Genomic DNA, 18,776 nt, shown 5'->3' with positions numbered 1-18,776 from the left:
ACGAGCACAAGCTCGGAAGGTAGTCATACCTCACAAAATATATATATGTATGTTTAGGTAGCAAGATACCTTAGATATGCATGTATGTAGCAAAAAGATACCTCACAAAATATATATATGTATGTTTAGGTAGCAAGATACCTTAGATATGCATGTATGTAGCAAAAAGATACCTCACAAAATATATATATGTATGTTTAGGTAGCAAGATACCTTAGATATGCATGTATGTAGCAAAAAGATACCTCACAAAATATATATATGTATGTTTAGGTAGCAAGATACCTTGGATATGCATGTATACAGCAAAAATACCTTACAAAACATATATATGTATGTTTAGGTAGCAAGATACCTTGGATATGCATGTATATAGCAAAAATACCTCGCAAAAATATACACATGTTTAGGTAGCAAAATACCTCATGAAAAAAAAAAGGGGAAAAAAGAAAACAAACAAGAAAAAGAAATAAACAAATGATCATAGAAAAGAAAAAATGAAATGAATGAAATGGAAAAGAGAACAAAAAAGAAAAAGAAGAAAGCAAGTAAGGAAAAAGGTGGAAAAAGAGAAAATAAGTTGTCTAGCTAAAAACCGACATGCTTTTAAAAAGAGACGATTTCCAACTTTTCTTTGAAAAAATTCATTCATTGATCATAACCGATTTTTGAAGAAAAAATGTGTGTACACCTGAAGGGTGAATGCTGTGAAGATTTTCCCAGACGCCCAAAATGGACTCGGATGAATGCACAAATTGATAAAAGAACATATTTTGGAAACATTGGGTTGATTTAAAATAGAGGAAATGAATCCTGAGCCCTAGCATCACATGACCATAAAAATTTGACACTTGAGTGTCCGCATAGGTGCATGCATGACCAGTTTTGCATAAAATTTCCAAATCATCATTTTTGCATTTGTGTCATGGAAATAATGTGGGGCATCCCTTTTTATCCTTGAACCAAACCAAACCCTGACATGTATCATGTCTAGCCATTCTACAAGCCTTGAGCCAAAATCCTGACTCACCATAAACCTTACCCTCGGAAGCAAAAAGGAAAGCAGGAAAATTTCCAATCAAAGTAAAAGCAAAAAGAAGAGAAAGGAAATTCCCAATCAAAGAGTGGGAGAAAGAAAAAAGAAAAGAAAGAAAATTCCCAACCAAAGAATGGGAGAAAGTAAAAAAGAAGGAAGCTCCTGGTCAAAGAAACCAGAAGAAATGTGCAGAGAGGTCTTTGGACCAGACAATATCTGAACAGTACAGAATTGTCATCAAATGAACAAAAGAAGGAAAGGGAACCACGACCTAAAATAGTCTTCTCCCTTTGATTACCAACCAAAATCCCGTGCGCTAGCGACTTTTTTTTCCTCGCCCCGCACTAAACAAAAAAACAGAAAAAGAAAAAAGCCAGAAAAATCAAAAGCCAAAAACACACAAAAGCCGAAAGAAGAAACCACCAAAAGAACCCATTCCCAAGGGAAGTCCCATTTGATCCATGATCACGCATGTAATTTTTGATTTGATAGGAAATAATTTGCAAAGTCAAGTCATGACATATCTATGGTTCGGAATTAGGATGAAACACTTACCTGTGCGAGATTGATACACTTTGAGTGATTTTCTTCTATTTTTGTCGAACCCAGTGTTTCCTCTAAATGGTCATTTAGAAACGAGATGCTAACATCCAAAATCTCATTTATGGTTATGAGAAAATTTCATCAGCATACTCTCCTTCCCCGGTAGACGCATTGTTTTTCACTCAAAAAGGCATATGCTGCTCTAATCAGTTGGAATATTTGTCTCTTTGCTAAAGCATGTTTGCGTTTTAGTGGAGAAAACACCGAGACTTTTTCAAGTCTCACAAGTTATCCAGAACTACGTAGGTCTGAGTTCCTCATTGGAGGATACGTAGGAGCAAGAGCCTCGCTTTTGTCGACCACACCGCCTTTTGTCGCCATAACTCAAGAGCTGGTAGCCCGCGGAGACACCTTACGGTTATCCGCACCTCGTCATTCAGTGACCCCAAGTGTGATTGATGAGCAGAGGCCAATGTGGTCATCTGGCCTTTTCCGGAGATGTCAGCATTTTCCGATGGAGACTTTTCAAGTCTCACAAGTTATCCAGAACTACGTAGGTCTGAGTTCCTCATTGGAGGATACGTAGGAACAAGAGCTTTGCTTTTGTCGGCCGCCCCATAATCTTTGTCGTACTGACCCTGAGGTCATGTGACGCACACCCCTTTTGTCATCCAGAGGCGGCGTGCCCGATGACAAGCAGAGACCAAGTTTGGTCATTCTGCACCCATGATACGCGGAGATACCTTACGGTTATTCGCACCCCTTTTGTCATCCAGAGGCGGCGGGCCCGATGACAAGCAGAGACCAAGTTTGGTCATTCTGCACCCATGATACGCGGAGATACCTTACGGTTATCCGCACCCCTTTGCCATTCAGACACAGTCGTGTCCGATGGCACGCAGAGACCAAGTTTGGTCATTCTGCACCCATGATACGCGGAGATACCTTATGGTTATTCGCACCCTTTTGTCATCCAGAGGCGGCGGGCCCGATGACAAGCAGAGACCAAGTTTGGTCATTCTGCACCCATGATACGCGGAGATACCTTATGGTTATCCGCACCCCTTTGCCATTCAGACACAGTCGTGTCCGATGGCACGCAGAGACCAAGTTTGGTCATTCTGCACCCATGATACACGGAGATACCTTATGGTTATCCGCACCCCTTTGCCATTCAGACACAGTCGTGTCCGATGGCACGCAGAGACCAAGTTTGGTCATTCTGCACCCATGATACGCGGAGATACCTTATGGTTATTCGCACCCATTCTTTTGCTATCTGTAAGACAGAACGCTTGATAGCATGCAGGGGCTGACACAGTCTTCTGCACCTTTTGTTCCTCCGGGAACAACAAATCATTTACATGTGGAAATTTCGTGGTCGCCCGCAACTCTCGTCAACCGAGAGGAGCGAAATTAGTGTCATACACTGATTTTTGGGGACCTTTGCTTGATGACATGTGACCATTCTTTGGTCCTTGTGAGGTGCTTGGCATCCATCATTAGGCAATCTGTGAAATCCTAGGAACGACAAGTCACGGTCACCCGCGACTCTCGTCAACCGAGAAGGGCGAAATTAGTGTCATGCACTGATTTTCGGGGACCTTTGCTTAATGACATGCGACCATTCTTTGGTCCTTGTGAGGTGCTTGGCACCCATCATTAGGCAATTTGTGAAATTTTGGGAACAACAAGTCATTTGCATGTGGAGATTTTATGGTCACCCGCGACTCTCGCCAAATCGAGAGGAACGAAATTAGTGTCTTATCTTTACTTTCCTTTTATCTCCAATAAAAGACAAGTAAAGAGGGGCAACTGTCATACCCTAATTTCGTCCGGGGACCTTTGCTCGATGACGTGCGACCATTCTTTGGTCCTCGTGAGGTGCTTGGCACCCATCATTAGGCAATTTGTGAAATTCCAGGACATGCCGAAAAACCAAAAAAATATTGATGCACAATCCGTAAGTTTCCGTGACACACCGGAAATCAAATGGAAGCATCGTTGCATAAATTAAGTGAGGTTCCGTAACATTCCGTAAGTCAAAAAGGGGATGATTATGTAATCCGCAAGGTTCCGTAACATTACGGAAAGAAAACAAGTATCGTTACGAAATTCGTAAGTTTCCGTAACTTTACGAAAAAAGAATCACCAAAAAACAGCAGAGGGGGGTGTACTTAGTAAAAATGGGGGTGCAAATAGCACCCAGGCCCACTTGGGCCCTCTGGAATATTCCTCCAGAAGGCGGTTGCTTCTGGAGGAAGCAACCCTGCTCGCCTGGGCGAGCTGGGCGGCAACCACCTCCCCTATTTTGCTATAAATAGGGGAGGAAATGAAGAAGAAAGGGGTCCAGCCCCTTAGGCACTTCTCTCTCTTTCGAATTTGCTTGGAAAAATTGTTTCCGTGAAGAAAATCTAAGCCGAGGCGCTTCCGAAACGTTTCCGTAACGTTTTCCGTGAGGAATCTCGCAAAGGTTTCAACCGTTCTTCGACGTTCTTCATTCGTTCTTCATCGTTCTTCGATCTTCAACGGGTAAGTACCTCGAACCAAGCTTTTCGATTCATTCTATGCACCCATAGAGGTCCACATTGTGTTTAGTGCATTTTTATTCTCGTTTTGTTTACTTTTTATACCCCCTGTTGACATGCTTAAGCCATTTTACTTAAGTCGTTTCTCGCTTAACTTAAAAATAAAATAAATTTCCACCGAACGTTTGAATTGTATTATCCATTAACTTTGGTTAAAATCAATTCCGACCGTTCGGTCGTGCCGTAACCACGTTGGAAATCAAAAAGAGGTAAAAAATAATATAATAATCAAAAAGACATCTTTTAGTAAAATAAAGCGGAAAATCAATTGGACATTTTCTCTTTGGGATTTCTCATTCTTAATCGAATTGATTAATAACTAAAGTGAAACTAAAGGCTAAAATCAATCCACCTAGTCAAGCTCGTCCACAAAAATAGGCTTTTGAAGTTCGTCATTTCATTTTCTCACTAAGTAAAAAGGATCATTTTTAAGGTCCAACGCCTTAAAATGATCACCTCTTAAAATAAAAAAGAATCACTTGATAAGAAAGAACTACGTAGGTCTGAGTTCCTCATTGAGGATACGTAGGAGCAAAAGCCCCGCTTTTGTCGACCACCCCAAGAGATCGTTAATGGTCCAATGCCTTAACGTTTCTCTCCTTTCAAAAAAAGAGATCGTTAACGGTCCAAAGCCTTAACGTTTCTCCCCTTTCAAAATCAAAAGACCGTTTAATGGTTCAAACACCTTAAATGACCTTTTGTTCAATAAAAACATATTTTGCAAAAAAGACAAAAAACAACTTAACCAAACACTTTGTTCCGAAAGAACTACGTAGGTCTGATTTCCTCATCACAAATTGAGGAATACGTAGGAGCAAAGGGAAACACCCTTGTCGACCACAAAAAAGAAAAATATAAAAAGGGTATAAAGGATATAAGAACATAAAAGGGAACATAAAAATCAAAGTCATGTTTGCACATTCGATTAAAGGCTGCCGTCCCTTGGGACGGGCGTGTGGGGTGCTAATACCTTCCCCGTGCGTAAATACAACTCCCGAACCTTTCACTTAAAAGTTCGTAGATCGCGTCTTTTCCGGTTTTTCCGACGTTTTCCTCAAATAAACGTTGGTGGCGACTCCGCGCGTATTCCTTTCGTGGAACACGCATCCCGCGAGTCACGCGTCGCCCTCCCGCCGAAGGGTAGGTTGCGACACCATGCAATGAAAGGCGTGATGCTTTCGTCTGATGGCACTCCTCTCATGGGGTAGCCAAGCTGTCTTATAGCGAGGACTGAATTATAATTAATACAACCCCTTGTTCCCATTAAGGGAACATTTGGAAATCCTTCGCATGAAGATAGAATCCTAATTCTTCCTTCCTTCTAGCGAGGGAACCAATTAACAAACGCCCCTCCATGCTAGCCAAGAGTTGGTCCCAATTCGCCTTTCCTTTTTCGACGCACGAGCGGTGACCTTGTAGCGGATAGACGAGCCTACCTTCTTGGAGAAAAAGGTGTGAAACCAGCCACACATAGGGAGCCGGTGTACGACAAACAATTCTTGCGCCGCTCTTTTCACATCTTCGGTCGAACGTGTCATACATGGCCAAAATGGCGACGACTGGGCTTTCCTTGCCATGATGAAAGGCGAGGAAAGCGTCAATCGCTGCTAGGTCCACTAACCCTTCCATATTTGGAAAGAGGACAACTCCAAAGATCAAAAGCGCCAAGATGTCATTAAAAGAAGCCCATTCGCCTTGATTTGTCAAGGTCTTTGCCCTTTCCTCCAAACACTTCCTTGGTACTCCGACTACCCCATTCTTGTTTTGCTTTACACGGTCCAACTCTTGTGCTGAGATTTTCACTACCTTGGCAACTCTTGCCGTGGAGGGATAGAACCCAGAGAAAAGATATGGCTTCCTTCCTCCCAGTGGGCATCCCAGGATTTCTTCAAACTCTTCCACAGTCGGCACTAGCTGGAAGTCCTCAAATGTGAAGCACCTTAGGGGTTGGTCATAATACTGGGCAAGGGATGCAATCGGTTCCATGGAGACTTCTACCCTAGCTAGGTCCCAAATCTTACCATAGGCTTGGCGGAAGGCTTGCCGTTGAAGTTGACCCATTAATTTCCCTAGCTCTTTTAGACTGGTGATCCCTAGGCTCTTGACCTTGACTTGATAGAACCTCTTTTTAAGCGAAGGCTTTTGACTTGATCCCATGTTTTACCAAAGTGAAACAAAATCTAGTGCGAATCAAAACTCCGACATCTATCATGGGTGGAATGGATGAATGCATGAAGAAAATGCATATGATACAGATGCAATTCACGAATACGGGAGCCCGAGAAATTGTCTTTTTCTTAGATACGACGTCTTAGGGTAGCAAAGTGCCCAACATATGTATTTAAGAAGGTGACACGGACTCTCCGTTGGTTTGTTTAAGGAGGGGATTAAGACGAAACCCACGCATGATGCATATGCGAGAGGTACAATACAGATATGTACATAGTACGACAATATTTACAAACAAATATAAGCAATAAGGGTACATGACACTTTATGCATGGCAGTGTGAAAAATGGCACGCAGCGTGTTTGCTCCGTGCCCCTATTTAAGGGACCTATAAGGGAGAGAGCTAACTAGGCTTTTAGTGATAATTCCCAAGGTAGTCATATCTCTCTTGATGGTTTCTAGAGGTATCATCCTCTTCGAAGAACATACTGCAGCAGTAGGGACTACTAGCAACAATATGTTTTCAAAGAAAAAAAAACTATAGATGAGGGTTCACTGTAATCAAGCAAGTCGGAGACCTAGCATGATCACAGATTCACCTCCACTCCTTATGTTCCCACGAACCCGGGTATAGGGCCCTTTTTCAACTCACCGCGTGTGCAAATAGTGTTGGTGTTTGTGTGCATCAAATGAATAAATATTTACCTCATGCATACATTTTAAAATGCACTAAAAGCATCAAAGAGTTATATATACAAGAACATAATAAAGGGAAACCAACAAAGGAGTAAGTCATGGTAAAACATTGCACAAGATTAAATGGCCTAACTCTCTAAAAACAGTCCCCAGTGGAGTCGCCAACTGTCGCAACATGCCCATTTGCGAGCGAGCGAAGGCGAGGCTCACGGGTGCGCTTTCCAAAGGAGGAAAGATGTGTGGAGTCGCCACCAACGTTTATTTGTGGGAAACGTCGGAAAAACCGAATGGAACCAATCGAAACGAAAATTCTAAGTTCGGGAATTGTATTTACGTTTGAGGAAGGTATTAGCACCTATCACGTTTGTCTCAAAGGACAACAGCCTATTTTTTAGAATTGTGAAATTGTGTTATCTTAACTTTTATTTCCTTTTTATTTTTTGAGGTCGAAAAAAGCGAGGCTCTTGCTCCTACGTACCCTCCATCGAAGAGGAAATCAGACCTACGTAGTTCTTTCTTAGGGGTGAATCACACGATTTCTTTTTACTTGAAAGGTGATCATTTAAAGGTGTTGGACCTTAAAAATGATCCATTAACTTGGTAAGAAAGACTAAGATAATAAACTTTCAAATCCCTTTTTTAGTGATTTTTTTGTGGACGAGCTTGACTTGGCGAATTGATTTTAGCCTTAGTTTCACTTTAGTTATTAGTCAATTCAATTAAGAATGAGAAATCCCAAAGAGAAAACGTCCGATTGATTTTTTCGCTTCATTCTACTAAAAGGTATTTTTTTACTATTATATTATTATTTTACCTCTTTTTTTATTTCCAACATGGTTACGGCACGACTGAACGGTCGGAATTCATTTTAACAGAAATTAACGGATATTACAAATCAAATGATCGATGGAAATTTATTTTATTTTTAGATTAGGCGAGAAACGACTTAAATAAATGACTGAAGCACGTCAAAAGGGGGTACGAAAAGTAGATGAAAACGAGAATAAAAGTACATGAAACAAATGGGGACCACCACGGGTACATAGAATGAATTGAAAAGCTCGGTTTGGGGTACTTCCCAGTTGAAGACCGAAGAAAATGAAGAACGAACGATGAATGTCGAAGAACGGTTGCAAATCTTCGCGTAATTACCCACGGAAATGTTACGGAAGCGCTTCGAATTGGATTTTCTTCACGGAAACAATTTTCTTCAGCAATTTCAAGAGAATACGAAGTGCCAAGAAGGCTGAACCCCTTTCCTCTTCACTCCTCCCTCTATTTATAGCAAAGTAGGGGAGGAGCTTGCCACCCAGCTCGCCCAGGCGAGCTAGGTTGCTTCCTCCAGAAGCAACCGCCTTCTGGAGGAAGAATCGGGAAGGCCCAAGTGGGCCTAATTGCTATTTGCACCCCCTTTTTACTAAATGCACCCCCTTTGCTTTTTTGGTAATTCTTTTTCCGTAACGTTACGGAACTTTACAAATTTTGTAACGATACTTATTTTCTTTCTGTAAGGCTACGGAACCTTACAGATCATGTATTTACTCTTTTTTAGCTTTCGAAGAAGTTACGAAAACTCACGAATTACGTAACAACACCTCCTTTTGGTTTTCGCCATATTACGGAATTTCACGGATCGCGTAACCATGCTTTCTTTTGATTTCCAGCGCGTCTTGGGACTTCACATATTGTGCAACAAAGGGTGCCAAGTATCTCAAAGCGGCCAATCAAAGGTTGCATGTCATCAAGTAATAATCCCCGGACGAAATTAGGGTATGACAGTGTGCTTAGGTGTCATGAGGCATGTAAAGCATGAAGGACATGCACAAAGTGTGACTATATGATGTGGCAATGGGGTGTAGTAAGAAAATGCTCACCTCCCCCTCTAAAATTTAATTGGATTGGGCTTCTACCAATTCAATTAAATTTATTTCCCAACACACACATCAAATATTCACTTAGTGCATGTGAAATTACAAAACTACCCCTAATACAAAAACTAGTCTATGTGCCCTAAAATACATGGGCTGAAAAATCCTATATTTCTAGGGTATCCTACCTACATTATAGAGCCCTAAATACACGGCCCAAAAATAATGAAACCTTATTCTAATATTTACAAAGATAAGTGGGCTCGTACTTAGCCCATGGGCCCGAAATCTACCCTAAGGCTCATAAGAACCCTAGGGCCTTTTCTTGCATCTCTGGCCCAATCTACTTGGAGTCTTCTATCCAATGCCCTTGCGGGATAGGATTGCATCATAATCTGCCAAGGCACTCCCTTTTATTGCCTTATGAGTGACATAAACAATATCAAACTCTGACAACAGAACCTGCCACTTAGTTATCCGTCCGGAGAGAGTGGGCTTTTCAAAGATGTAATTGGCGGGATCTATCTTGGATACCAACTGTAACATCCTGGAAATTTCTACCCGGAATTTTTGGAAACGATGTATTTTGAATGATTATATATATAAGTATTATTCAGTGTATATGCATATATGTTCTGGGTATAAATAGGAGTAGTGGGGGCAAGATATGCGGGTTAGGCTAATTAAGGAAGAGAAATCCATAACTGGGAGGTTATGGGTTAATTCTTAAGTAATTAGTCTAAAAATCATCGTTTTGCGTGCGACTTAGAATTTAACGAAACCAACCTCTGAACCACGCGCGGGGTTTTATTCTGAGCGTTTTGATATATATATTGCTTGCTTTCGAAAACTAGCCCCGACGGACGCAGAGAAATGCGAGGAATTGGATCCAGAGAAACGGCACGCAGACCAAGGCAGGATTTTAACGTTTCAAAGGTCAGATTTTTCTCACTTTTGTGGCTGAGTATGGGTCACAGTCAAAAAGGGAAAGTGGGCCCTTTTTGCTCCACTCAAATGGAGACATGTGGCATAGTTTATAATAAAATAATAGAAAAAGAGAAAACTCTTTTTATTTAAAAACCAAAAAGCTTTTCTCTCTCCTCACTCAGCCAAAGCAGAAAAATTCAGAAGCTCTCCCTCTTCCTCACGTTGCTTTTTCCTTCTCCTCCATTCTCCATTGAAACCCCAACAAAGCTCCAACCTTTGGCCATCATTTATGCCCCAAATCGTGAAAGGAGGGCGTTTTTGGAGTCGTGAAGTGCGTGGCTACGAGTGGGACTTCAAAATTTCAGGTTTGGGTGAACTTTTTTCTCTCTTAAATTTCGTGGGTATGGGGTTTTGGGAGATATGATGGGTAGTCTTGCTAGTTTTCTGCTTCATGATAGTTATTTGTGAAGAAACTTGTTGAAAGCTTGTTGAAATTACCATGTTTGGATGAGTTAGACATACCCATTCTGTTTTAGGGTTTTGTGATGATGTTTGTGATGTTTGTATGCTGAGATTTGCCCATGGAAAACTGTTAGAGATGAAATGTAGAGTTAACCTAGGGTTGGAAAGTGAGAATGTGGTGTTATGAGTGGAAAAAGAGTGAGGCTTTGAGAGTTGGAAGGTTAAGTCTGAATTCTGTGATAAATGGAGGTTAAAGTGAGTTAATACTAGCTTGAAATGTCATTTAGGACTTGGGAGAAAGCTTGGACTGTGCTAGAGAGAAAAACAAATGATCAAAGTGAACAAAGAGCCATTTCTAGGGCAAAATTAGGTGTTGAAGAGTCAAATTTTGAGTTGGTGGAATTTTGGGTGTAAATCCAGTTTGAACAAGTCTAAATTGATGGTATAGACTTGTGTGAGGTGAGAGTTTGATTCAAATTTGTCCCATTCTCGATTTCACTTCTCAAACCTAGAAAACCCATTGAATTGAGGGGTGTTGGACACCTAGATTCTGTGTTGCTGTGCTTTGAAGCTTGATTTTGGTTTAGACATGATTGATACATGATTTGGGACTTGTAGGATTTGATTTGGGCAAGATTGGATGAGGGGAAGTGTGATTTTCGAAATCTGCACTTATGCAGAATTTTGCTGTCAAAATAGGTGCAGCAGGATTTTGGCTTTGTGCAGAAAAATGCTTGTGTGTGGTTGGCTGTGGAAAGTCTAGTGCAGAATGAGTTCTGGATGTTTGCTAGTAGATCCCAACGGTCACAATGTAGGTTCATGTACTATAGACTTCTAGTAAAATTTTGGAGTCGATCCAACGGTTAACGAATTGGATCGAAGGAATTGTTACTGGGGTCTTTAAGTGAGAAAAGCTGTGATTTGGTTGGTGTTTTGGCAGAGTTTTCTGCCTTTGCTCTGTTTTGCTTGGCTGTGATAGCTTGTGCTGTTTGAATGTTGTTTTTCTTGGATGTTGTGGAAGCTTGGGAGGATTTATGGGGACCCGGTGTTGAGAGAAACGAGGATATGGGCTACGTGGGAGTACGTGAGCTCAGTTGGAGGTGGGCAACAGGGGATGGTGGGTTTATGCGCGCATTGTGGATGTGGAAAACTTGTTGTGCACCATCGCCCGACCGCCACCTAGTACCACATGTGATGGGTACCCCATAATCCTACAAGCTTGAGATGAGGAAGTGTTGAAGGGTGAAACTTCCTGCTTTTATTGTTGACCACAGAGTGGTACCTGGAGATATGTCACGGGGGTCAGGAGACCTTGGGGACGTCAGGTGGGGTGCTATTGCCCAAAACCAAGCTTGACCAATCCCGACCCAACCCGGGCATAGTCGGTCAGTGAGAACCTGTGATGTACCTAAGCAGGCGAGCTCCTGGCAGTCAACAGATAAAAGGAACAAAGACCACAAAGCAAGGAGGCTTGTGATGGCTGGCCAGCTGTGAATTTTGTGTGATATGTGGATTATGGCCTCTGGTAATCGATTACCAAGGGTGGGTAATCGATTACAAGGCTTAAAAGTGAAGACAGAAGGCTAAGATGGTCTCTGGTAATCGATTACCACGGGGTGTAATCGATTACCAGGCTTGAAAACGAGGTCAGGAAGCCATGAGGGCTTCTGGTAATCGATTACCAAGGGGGTGTAATCGATTACCATGCTTAAAAAGGGAACTGGGAGTTGGTAGAGGCCTCTGGTAATCGATTACCAGCCTGTGTAATCGATTACACAGAGGAATGGGTCACTGGTAATCGATTACCAGGTATGTGTAATCGATTACACAGTTCATTTTTGCATATTTCATGTCCTGAGGCTGTGTAATTCAAGTTTAGCCTCTGGTAATCGATTACCAAGGCTGTGTAATCGATTACCAGAGATGAAAAGCCTTAAGATACTCCTTTTAATTGCATGTAGTGGTTATGAAACGTATTGTGCGGCGGCATAGTTAGATTCTTATGAAAGAGTCTACCCCTTTCTTTTCTTCCTTGTAGATCGTGATGGTGGCGCAGCTAATCCATGATCGAGTGGAGATGGAGTGCCTAGAGGGAGCTTGGGAGACCCTCGAAGGCAACACGAGGTGCCGATTTCGGGGCACCATTCGATTCACGGCTACTTCTTTGGTGCATCCAGATGAACCTGCACGGACGCTTCAGCGCACGGTGGAGTGGATACTACCCACGCCTACACCATATCGTCTAGTGGAGCCCGTCCAAGTGATCGAGGTAACGTCATCCGAGGAAGACCCTGAGGAGGATCTGGGGGAGCTACCTCCCGAGCCTGCTGTGGAAGCCCTTGACTTTCTAGAGGGTGATGAGGATCCACTTCCTGAGGTGGATTCTCCCGAGGAAGTCATGTTGGCATCAGAGGCAGATTCTAAGGAGGATAATGGCCCGAGGGAGATGGCGATCAGCGGAGGCTCTTCATCATAATGGACAGTTCCATGGATTAGTTTTATATACTTTTGAGGGTGGGTGCATCTAGGACTGACTGTTAGGTTTACTCTTTTGTTTTTGTATGGGTAGACCTGATGTATAGGAATTTGATGATTGTATACATGTGGCTGAAGCCACCACTATGAACACCTTTGCTCTGGATGACAATATATATTTTGTAAAACTCCCATATTTTGGACAGCTTTAAATGATGAATGCATTTATGATCAATCTTGTTATTTGAAAAGGAAGTATTAGCAACTTTATTTGTAAAAGAGTTGATCGACTGTATTTTATCCTTTATTTTCACGTGACGACCTAAAGTAATGGCTGGCATATTCTTCCTTTTGAAACAGCAAAATAATTTAGAGATTTATGAGCGGTAAGAAAGAAATGACTCCGAATAGAGTTGTGAACTGGCCATTCAGGACTTTATAGTGAGGATTTTCCTTCTACACCTAGTTATTGTGAAAAAGAGAAAGATATGAAAAGGGAAAAGAAGAAAAAAAATTTACCATGGTTTTTGTTATTTAAATTATTACTATTAAACCAGTCATTAATTCAGGGACGCCACACCAACCAAGTGGTGTAATTCAGCATGTATTGCCTCAAATGGTGAGCTACCCACACCAAGGCACAACACGTTCTTCCTAGCAAAGAGTAGTTCATTTTGCATGCTATGAACTTCTTGCTCAACTAATAGACATCCCATTCCTTTCTTCCGAACTCGTCATGTTGTCCCAGCACACACCCCATTGACTCATCTAACACAGTCATGTATAGGATAAGGGGTCTTCCAGGCATCGATGGCATGAGTATAGGAGGGTTCATGAGGCACCATTTAATCCTTTCAAACACCACTTGATAATCATCGTTCCATTGGACAGATTGATTCCTACGCAATAACTTGAAAAGAGGCTCGCAAGTGGTGGTCAGCTGTGATATGAACATTGCTACGTAGTTCAACCTTCCCAGGAAACCTCAGACTTGCTTCTCAATGCGTGGTTCGGGCATTTTGAGGATTGCCTTTACCTTGTCTGGGTCTACCTCTATTCCTTTCTGAATCATGAAGAAACCAAGCAACTTTCTGGATTTGACCTCGAAAGTACACTTCGCGGGATTCAGCCTTAATAGATATTTACATAGCCACTCGAACAACTTCCGCAAATTGACAAGGTGTTCCTCCTCGGTCCTTGATTTAGCAATCATGTCATCCATGTAGACCTCAATCTCTTTATGCATCATGTCATGGAATAATGCTACCATGGCCCGCTGGTAAGTTGCCCCAGCGTTCTTGAGCCCAAAGGGCATCACCTTGTAGCAGAAAGTTCCCCATAGAGTGATGAAGGTTGTCTTTTCCATATCCTCCGGTGCCATCTTTATCTTATTATAGCCCGAGAACCCATCCATGAAAGAAAAGAAGGCAAAATTGGTCATGTTATCTACAAGAACATCGATAAGCGGCAAAGGAAAGTTATCCTTTGGACTAGCTCGGTTTAGATCCCGATAGTCCACGCACATATGCACCTTTCCATCCTTTTTAGGGACTAGCACGACATTGGCGGCCCATTTCGAGTACTGAGCCACGGCCAAGAAACCAGCGTCGAACTGCTTCTTCACTTCTTTTTTTATTTTCAGGGACATCTCGGGCTTCATTCTCCTCAACTTTTGCTTTACCAGGGAACACTCAGGATTTAGAGGTAGTCTGTGTTGTACAATGTCGGAGCTCAAACCAGGCATATCTTGGTAGGACCAAGCAAAGATGTCTTGGTAGTCTCGCAATAGAGCCACCAATTCATCTTGGATGTTTGTGGACATGCAAGTGCTGACCTTGACTTCCTTTCTTTCTTCACCAACAGCTAAGTTCACAACTTCTATTTCCTTTTGGTGTGGCTTCACTTCCCTTTCTTCTTGCTCGACCATTCTATTCAAATCTGGAGGAAGCCCCCAATCCTCATGTTCTTCCAGCTATCATAAAGTTACTTGTTCCAAAAACATAAAATTATCACCCATTAAACTTTTGAAAGTTTCAAAGGGTCGCTTGTTTAAAATCTGGAAGCTTTCCATAAATTTTATTCCATTATTACATGGAGTTTTCAATTTCAAAGGCCAGAGTGGTTCCATTTTTAAATTGTGAAAACAGTACGTAGATAATCAGTTATTATCAATTATACTACTAATCTTTAATAATTTTTTTATCAATCCCAAGTCTCCTTTCTCTTCACTGGTGGAAGCACATTTGGGTGGGCGTGCATCCCCACACCAAAGGTATAACTTTCTTCTCCTTTTCTTTTTACCAATTTGTTTTTTAATTTGGGATTTATTATCAAATATTGCTTTGCCATGTATAACAACTATTTATAGTTTTTCCCTCACCAACTCTTTTAATCACTTCCCCAAGGTTTTCCATTGCATGCTAACATTGTTTTTGCTCAAAAAGAAAATCTGTCTTTTATCAGTGAGCTGTATCAATGGAAAAAGGAAAAGAAACTAAGGGGAAGTTGACAACAGAGCCGAACATACAGAGGACAAGTGAAGAAGAGAGGGATAGGCTGAGTGAGTTACCTGATTTTGTTCTGCTCCATATAATGAATTTTATTGACACAAAAGATGCACTTAGAACTTGTATCTTGTCCAAACGATGGAAGGACCTCTGGAAACATCTTACCACTTTCTCTTTCGATCAATCTACTAGCTTGTTTGATGAAAGAAGGGTTGTCAATTTTAACAAGTTTGTATCTCAGGTTCTGTCTTGTTGGGATGGTTCCATTTCACTTATTAACGTTCGTTTAGTCATCTTTGAATCAATAGGGTCTCAACTGCTGAATAGGATCATGAAATGTGTTGTGTTGCACAATGATGCAAAAACAATGATGCAAAAATACTCTTCATATCTAATTCTAACCATTCCAACCTGCAACTTGTTGAATACTTTGGTCCTTAATTATTGCTTTTTGCACAATGATGCAAAAATACTCTTCATATCTAATTCTAACCTTTCCAGTTTGAAGCTGAAGAACCTGAAGATACGGGACACCTTTCAACACAAAGTTGTGCTTTCTACTCCAAATCTTAGTTCTCTCACAGTCTATTTTTTTGGGGTTTCAAGTTTCACTATTCAACCACTCTCCTCTACATGTAATCTTTCATGTCTTGAAGAAGGAACTATTGACATCGCTACTGATATATCTCATCCAGTTCTCATAGGTTGGCTGCAAGTTTTCAGTAATGTAAAGATATTGACACTTTCATATCAGACGCTTAAGCTAATACTAAAAGTAAGTCACTTTTATTTGTTTTATGCTCTTTTTATTTTCATAGGGCTCATGTGATGTCTGCATTATTATATCAAAGTTTTTTCACTATACTCATTCTTGCATTTAGCATTTCACTAAATCCATTACAATATGTCTTCAATTAACTCTAATTGAGTAGGATTTATCAAATCTTGCTACAATGAGAAGTCAACGTCCGTGCTTTGTTATTTTGGAATCATTGAAAGTTGTAATAGATCGATTCAGAGTGATATCTGATGAAGAAGTAAACAGGGCAGTGGAGTACCTACTTCAAAACTCTCCACTAATTAGAGTTGTTGTCGAAAAAGTTGTATCACGGTTCTTTATTTAAGTATTTAGGTAAATGCTTTTACATATTATTCAATTTTACTTCATTTTCTGTTTCCCTTTCTAGCTGATGCTCTCTTCTTACAACAAATTATAGGGTGTTAGATTTTGATTGCCTTGTTTATGGTTTATTGTAGGTGTTTTCTTATTTAACTTGGATGAATATTTTTAAGAAATCATCAACATGGTGAATGTGTCTGAAATATACAATTATTTTGTTATGCTGACGTGATTAGTAAAGTCCATGCTTAAACTCTTGAGGTGTAGATGCTTTACAAATTATTCAGTTTTTACCTTGTTTTATGATTTTCTTCCTGTCTAACAGTTTATTACAGCAGATGATAGATTGCTATGATAGTTGCCTTGTTGCTATTGCGTGTTATAAATGTGGTTTTTTATTTGTCTTTGCAAATGAAAGTTTTATATTTAAGAAACTATCACTGTGAGGAACCGCATGATGAACACCTGGTATTAATGTTAAGAAATACAGTCTTGGGTGCTGTAAAAAACTGACAGTACATGGTTTAAAGTACATTATTAGTAGAAGAAAATACATAATGGCATGATCAAATTATATCATTTATGTAGGTAGGTAAAACACAAAAGAAATAGCAAGGAAAAAAATGAGAGTTTGATTATAAATAGATACAAAGATTGATTGATTAAGTACACTAAATAAATAAAAAAAATTGTAAATGATGATTAAAAAATGGAAGAGAACATATTACATAGCAAGTAACAATTAAGAAAGAAATGAGACGAAGCCTGTAATGAAAAGAATATAATACATGGGTATAAGGAGAATTGAGAACATACTCGTGTTATTTCTAATTCAAGACAACATCGATGAATATAACATTGTGAGACTAAGTACTTGAACAAATCCAAAACAGAGATGATATTCAACAATTGCAAAGGAAATCAACATATATTCCTCAAATTGCAAGCAGAAAGAAAAAAGTTATTTTCCCCCAACGAAAGTACAGTTAATAGAGATAAGGACATATTTGGAACACTATGTGTATATTGTTCTTTATAAGTAATATTTTTCTCACATTTTCCATCTTTACTACCAGTTTACTCTATTTTTTTGTTTTACAATTAATGACTCATCTCATACATTTTTGAGTTAATATTTACTTAATTTTCTTCTACTAATGGAACTTATCCTTAGTTTTACACTTAAAATTAACAATAAATATTGTTTTTATTTATTCAATAAGTATTTATTAGAGTTCAATATTTAAACAATTGTGTAAAAAAAAATTTCGTTCCCTCGTTTGACACAGGATCCGAGTCTTGCCAATCCCAATCACAATAGAAACCAAATTGGACCAAGCTTTAAGTGGGATCACAATCATCAACACCATAAGGGAGGCCTATGACCTTCATGTAATGCGTATCCTTTGCGACACATATTAGGTTAAGAGTTTTTTTGATAAGCAACACCCCACCAAGAGGGGAAAATGGTTAATGGAGCATTTATTGGTGTAACATATGTATAGGCAGAACGCGAAGAAAGCGAGGTAGGTTATGGAGAAGAGGAAGTACAAAAAAGGAAGTTGGGTGACGGTTAGATAGGGAGTCGATCCTGGGAACCATCACTGTCAAGATTGTAGGCTAAGGTTTTTTTATGCATAGTTTGCAAACAACAAACTGTATTCATCAATTACAAAGGGAAACAAAAACATGTTCATCAAATTGAAAGCAGAAGAGAAATAGTTATTTATTAATAGCGAAAATATAGTTAAAAGAGAAAAGATCATGAATTTGGAATCTGGATTTATGGAACAAGTCCCAAGACTAGTAGTAATTAGTAAATTCTTAATGATCATTTTCCTACTAATTGAAAAGATTTGTACAACTCTAAATAAAGTGTAATGTTCTTTCACTACTTAAAAAAATGTTTTTTACGACGATTTTGATGGGCTTTGGTTTTCAACTGTCGTTGAAGTCGCTGTCATGGAAAGTCTTGTTATGGAGTTGTCTTAGAATTTTTTTTTAGGAAAAATTAAAAAATTAAGAATTTTAAGAGTGTTACACAAAAATCGTCTTAGAATATTTTTTTTAAAAAAAATTGAGGATTCTACGATGTTTTATCCAAAAACCGTCTTAGAAAATTTATTTTCTAAGATGATTTTTTAAAGAATTGTCTTAAATTTTTTTTAAAAAATGACTAGAAATTGGCTATAGCTACCCAATCATATTTGCAGCCACATTAATGCTTATTTATTTATTTAAACAATATAAATAGTATAATCCTACTGAAAATGAATAATAATAAACAACTAGGCTGAAAAGGTTCATGACAGAAAGCCAAAATGCATTACCTGAATAAAAGACATTTTCAGTTGAATTATTATGTTATTTATATTATTAAATGTA

Source organism: Glycine soja, chromosome 10 (genome assembly GCF_004193775.1).
Source record: "Glycine soja cultivar W05 chromosome 10, ASM419377v2, whole genome shotgun sequence".
NCBI classification, from domain to species: Eukaryota; Viridiplantae; Streptophyta; class Magnoliopsida; order Fabales; family Fabaceae; genus Glycine; species Glycine soja.
The sequence above is the reverse complement of the archived record's forward strand: the minus strand, read 5'-3'. Positions refer to the sequence as shown.